We start from the raw sequence: 6,000 nt of genomic DNA, 5'->3' as shown, positions 1-6,000 counted from the left end.
TCAAGGGGAGAATTCCGGAGCGCTGAAAAGGACTAAGTTCAGGTCCCAAGGCGGTAAAGGAGGGCGGTACGGAGGAACCGTATGTGCCATTCCCTGAAGGAAGGCATTATGGGCCCCGGGTGAGTCAGAGGACGCTGAAAAAGGATACAAAGCGCCGAACCTGACCAAGCAAGAAACTAATGGCTAAACCAAAAACCCAGGACCGCAGGATCCACCCCTGCTAAAGGGAAGCGCTCCACGGAAACGGTAAGTGGTCCACCAATGTCCCCCGAGCCGAAGAGGCTTGTGGTGAGACTGAGAAGCTGGCTGATAAACTACAGAGAAAAAAACGCCTGAAATGAGGCATGTCCAACCGCAAGCCAAGGCATCAATACATTGGATAGGTAGAAGTAGAGACGATATGAGAAACACCGGCGGTGGAGTTCCGTCAGCGACCGTGTATTGACAGTGAGGCAACACTGCTCGACGGAAATTTTGACCAGACCAAGATGAGAGAAAACTCTTGCCTCGAGGAGGAAGAATAGAAGGGGTGTTCCGTTCCAGGAACGAAACTCCATCAACAGTCGTGACAGCACCCCTGCTCAGCCTGGCGTGGTGAGTCTCGTAGTCTAGCCACGGAATGTGCAGTGAAAAGGCATGACTACATCGGACTGACACTAGTCAAGTCTTAACCCCTTAGGGACGCATGACGTACCGGTACGGCATGTTTCCCGAGTCTCTAAGGACCCATGACGTACCGGTACGGTGTAAAAAAAGCAATTTTTTTGGTCACCTAACATCAGAAAAAGGGTAATAGCGAGCGATCAAAATGTGATATGCACCCCCAATTAGTGCCTATAAAATCGCCATCTCATCCCGCAAAAAAATGAGATCTACATTAGATAGTCGCGCAACAAAAAAAAAAAAAAAACTGTAGCTTCTAGGCTATGGAGATACTAAAATATTTTTTTGGGTTCATAAAATGATAATATAGTGTAAAATCTAAATAAATTTTAAAATGTAGACATATTAGGTATCGCCGCGTCCGTAAGAATCTGCCCTATAAAAATAACATTTGACCAAACCCCTCGGATGAACAGCGTTAAAAGTATAAAATAAAAACGGTGCCAAAACACCCATTTTTGGGCAAAATTTCCATTTGAATCCTTTTTTCCGGTAATAAAGCAAGGGTTAGCAGCCAAACAAAACTAAATATTTATTGCCCTGATTCTGTAGTTTGCAGAAACACCCCATATGTGGTCGTAAATGGCTATATAGCCACACGGCAGGGCAAAGAACGAAGGGAACTCCATATGGTTTCTGGAAGGCAGATTTTGATAGACTGGTTTATTTACACCATGTCCTATTAGAAGCCCCCCCTGATGTAGCCTAGACTAGAAACTCCAAAAAAGTGATCCCATCTAAGAAACTACACCCCTCAAGGTATTCAAAAGTTACTTTACAAACTTTGTTAACCCTTTAGGTGTTCCACAAAACTAAAATAGCGAATGTAGAAAGAATTTTAGAATTAAAATGTTTTGTTACCTTGCCTCAAAAAAGGGTAATATAGAGCAACCAAAAATCATATTTACCCTAAAATAGTCCCAAAACAACAACCACTGTATCCCGTAGTTTCCTAGATGTGGTCACTTTTATGGAGTTTCTACTCTAGGGGTGCATCAGGGGGCTTGAAAGGGTACATGGTGTAAATAAACCAGTCCAGCAAAATCTGCCTCCCAAAAACCATATGGCGTTCCCCTTCTTCTATGTCCTGCCGTTTAGCCAAATAGTAGTTTACGACTACATATGGGGTGTTTCTGCAAACTACAGAATCAGGGCAACCCATTTGCGTTTTGTTTGGCTGTTAACCCATTTTTTACAGTAATAAAGTAAGAGTTAAAATGGAAAATTTTCCCAAAAATTGAAATTTCTAAATTGTTTCTCCATATGCCATTAACTCTTGTGGATCACCTAAAGGGTTAACAAAGTTTGTAAACCCAGTTTTGAATACCTTGAGGGGTGTAATTTCTTAGATGGAGTGACTTTTTTGGAATTTCTATTCTAGGGGTGCAACGGGGGGCTTCAAATGGGACATGGTATAAGCAAAACCAGTCCTGCAAAATCTGCCTTCCAAAACCCATATGGCGTTCCCCTCTTTCTATGTCCTCCCGTTTGGCCAAACAGTAGTTTACGACCACATATGGGGTGTTTTTGCAAACTAAAGAATCAGGGGAACCCATATTGAGTTTTGTTTGGCAGTTAACCCCTTACTTTATTACTGGAAAAAATGGGTTAAAATGGAAAATTTTCCAAAAAATAGAAATTTCTAAATTGTTTCTCCATCTGCCATTAACTCTTGTGGAACACCTAAAGGGTTAACAAAGTTAAAATACCTTGAGGGGTGTACTTTCTTAGATGGAGTCACTTTTTTGAAATTTCTATTCTAGGGGTGCAACGGGGGGCTTCAAATTGCACATAGTATAAACAAAACCAGTCCTGCAAAATCTGCCTTGCAAAAACCATATGGCGTTCCCCTCCTTCTATGTCCTGCCGTGTGCCCATACAGTAGTTTACGACCACATATGGGATGTTTCTGAAAACTACAGAATCAGGGCAACCCATATTGAGTTTTGTTTGGCAGTTAACCCTTGTTTTTTTCCTGGAAAAAATTGATTATAACTTTCCAAAAAAATCTAAATTCTTAAATTTTATGTCTATTTGCCATGAAGTCTTGTGGAAGACCTAAAGGGTTAACAAAGTTTGTAAAAACAGTTCTGAATACCTTGAGGGGTGTAGTTTCTAGAATGGGGTCATTTTTGGATGGTTTCTATTATGTAAGCCTCACAAAGTGACTTCAAACCTGAACTGGTCCATAAAAAGTGGGATTTGGAAAATTTCTGAAAAATTAAAAAATTTACTTCTAAACTTCAAAGCTATGTAACATCCCCAAAAAATAAAATATAATTCCCAAAATGCTACAAACATGAAGTAGACATATGGGGAATGTAAAGTCATCACAATTTTTGGGGGTATTACTATGTATTACAGAAGTAGAGAAACTGAAACTTTGAAGGAGTCCTGCCCCACTGCCCCAGGGAAGGAGAGCTAACCTTAAACACTCCACCTGGGAAGGGCGTTGAACAAGAACAACAGCCAAGCCAGCGTCAGGGTAGAACCACTACCTGAGGGAATGCCCCACTGCAGCGACTGCGAACGCTAGTACCAGCGTACAATCCGCACCAGCGGAGGAGAACACGCTGCAATGCTAAACCAGAGTGCCAGTACAACCATTTCCCACCTCAGGAATGCTGGATACGGAATATAGAGTCAGTGTAACACTCGACTTGCTGGAACGTAATCACAATATTACGTGCCATGGTGTACGCACTACATATTGTTGAAGACACATATTGGAACAGAGGTTCACTCACCGGATTGCGCAGGCGGAGCTACATAAACCAAACGACCCCGGAGGGTGGATTGGGAATTTTTCAGAGGTCCTCCATTGGGTTGCACAGGCAGTCCTTTGTCAACCAAACTACCTCGGAGGGTGGATTGGGAAAGTTCGAAGATCCACCATTGGATTGCGCAGGCGGTGCTCATCAAACAAACGACCCAGGAGGGTGATTGGGAATGTCCGGATATCCCCCATTGGATTGCGCAGGTGGTGCTTATCAACCGAACGACCCCGGAGGGTGATTGGGAAGGTCCGGATGTACAGAATTGGATTGCGCAGTCAGCGCTTTATCAACCAAATGACCCCTGAGGGTGATTTGGAAGGTCCGGATGTACACAATCGGATTGCGCAGGTGGTGCTTATCAACCAAACGACCCCGGAGGGTGATTGGGAAGGTCTGGATGCACACAATTGGATTGCGCAGGCAACCAAATGGCCCCAGAGGGTGAATGGAAAGATAGAGAGATCTACCAGCGCTTTATTAACCAAACCGACCCCGGAGGGTGAATGGAAAACTGAAGGGTCCTCCTTTGACCGTGATAGGACACGGGCCCAGTCTGATACAGACAGGGGGGACTTGCAGTGATGAGGACTGAGGGGGGGGGGGGGGCCCCGAATGGACTTATTTGTATTTATTAATTTAATGTCACGGATAGTGTTGCAGAAAGCTGGATCTTATAAATAAACATCCGACTGGCTTGATCCCAAACTAAGGAGCATATGGGTGAGCCCTATAAAACCCCTAGAGCTCTCCCTGACTGCTATGCCCATGCAAAGATCTTTGTGGTAGATGATTGCATGTCCACGTACCTTATACTATCTGACACCTGAAAACCCTATAATAGTGAGGGGACACGACCAGCGGCTCCCTGCACTTAATACGGACGGTAGTCAGGGTCACCTACAATCAAGCCAGCAAGTAAACACAAATAAAGGAAACAGACTTATCTGAGGAATCAGGAAAAGGAGCATCCAGCAGTGAACAACTCATCCAGGAAGAAGTATAAACCGCAAAGTGAGGCAGTATGGGAGGGAATATAAAGGGAGACAATCAGTGCAAATAGATGACAGCTGGGAGAAGGAAAGGAGATGACAAAGTGAAACCAAAACAAAGAACTTAATGCAAGAGGTAGCGAAGAACGTCTAACAGACCTTCTCACAGAGCTGGGGGTGACATAAAAAAAAAATTATTAATAAAAAACTGGGATGCCCACCTCAATTGGGCAGGAGGCAGAGGAGTTGAATCCCTCAACATTAAAGCCCTGCAGCAAGAAACCCATATAATCCTGTGCCAGCCTCAAATGATGGCTGACCAGGAAGGGTTAACTGCCTGAAGACCAAGGGCGGGGCTCTGCGAGCTACTGGGGGAGGGGAAGGCAAGGCGGGAAGAATTGGGGATTGCGGGCTAGTAGGCCACAAGCCGGGGCCTAAAGTTATGGGACCCGGCCGACTGTACGGCCGGAGCACCGAGGGCTGCGGGGACAACACTGTTGAGCAAGGCTGGCCGAGGGGCAGCGCGTTCACCACACACCAGTGCATCACTGTAAGTGAATGGCGCCAGACCCCAGAGAAATGCGCACGCATGACGGGAGCGCGGGCCGGAGTGAAGGCGGGGCAAGATTTTATGGTGTCCGGACCCAGTGCTTGCGTTAGCCTCCTGGAGCGGCGCACTCTTAGGCGCCCGCTTCCAGGGGATGATTATCGCTGGGGAGCGGAAGCAAGGGGGCGTCTAAGCGTGAGGTCAGAGTTTAGTTGCGCAGGCACTCTGCATCCGTTCTCCACACCCGACCAAAGCAGTGCGCACGGTCGCCCGCTGTTTAATAGTGCCTGCGGGGACCTGGCCATTAACCCCCTTATGTGCCCGAGTACCGATGGCACAGAGGGGGAGGGTAGGAAGACTGTTGGAAGCTGGGCTAGTGATAAATGAAGCCCGTGTCTGGCTAAGGAGGGAGCCTTTTTTGTAGAAACCTTTAATAGGAAGGGAGGGGGTCAACATACTCACCTAGTCCCGTACTCCCCTCATCTTCGCATCACCCTCCCTAAGTGGGCCTATAAGGTCACCTTCTCCAGCAGGGTCACCTCCTCAGCAGCAGGCACCGGAGTGGCAGGAGGGTCTTCTCTATGTCAGACCTAGGTGACCCCTTGGCTGGCGAGATGCAGTGGAGCGAGGCTGCCCTGGTCTACCTTGTCTTCTTGTGGGGGGAGGAGGCAGCGTGGCGGACCAACGCTGGCGTGCTCCCCCCGGGAGAACAGGGAGGCGAGGCGACCACTGTTTCCCGCCTAGAAGAGAAAACAATAAACTAAAATAAAAAATCTTCAGGAGCTTCCCTGCAGAGCAGGGAGGTCTTGCCTCCTATTGACACTAGAAAAACCTGAAGCTCTCTCTCTCCAGGCTGGAGGGGGTATAGCTGCCAGGGGAGAAGCTAACAGCTTGTACTTGTGTCAACGCCTCTTAGAGGACATAGCTATACCCACGGTTTCTGTGTCCCCCAATGAATATGGGCGAGAAAACATTTTTTTTTTTTAAACCTTGGAAAAACCTTCCTTTAAGAGTAATTCTATAT

The sequence above is a fragment of the Bufo bufo genome, chromosome 1 (assembly GCF_905171765.1).
Source record: "Bufo bufo chromosome 1, aBufBuf1.1, whole genome shotgun sequence".
Taxonomy (NCBI): domain Eukaryota; kingdom Metazoa; phylum Chordata; class Amphibia; order Anura; family Bufonidae; genus Bufo; species Bufo bufo.
Note: the sequence above shows the minus strand (reverse complement) of the source record.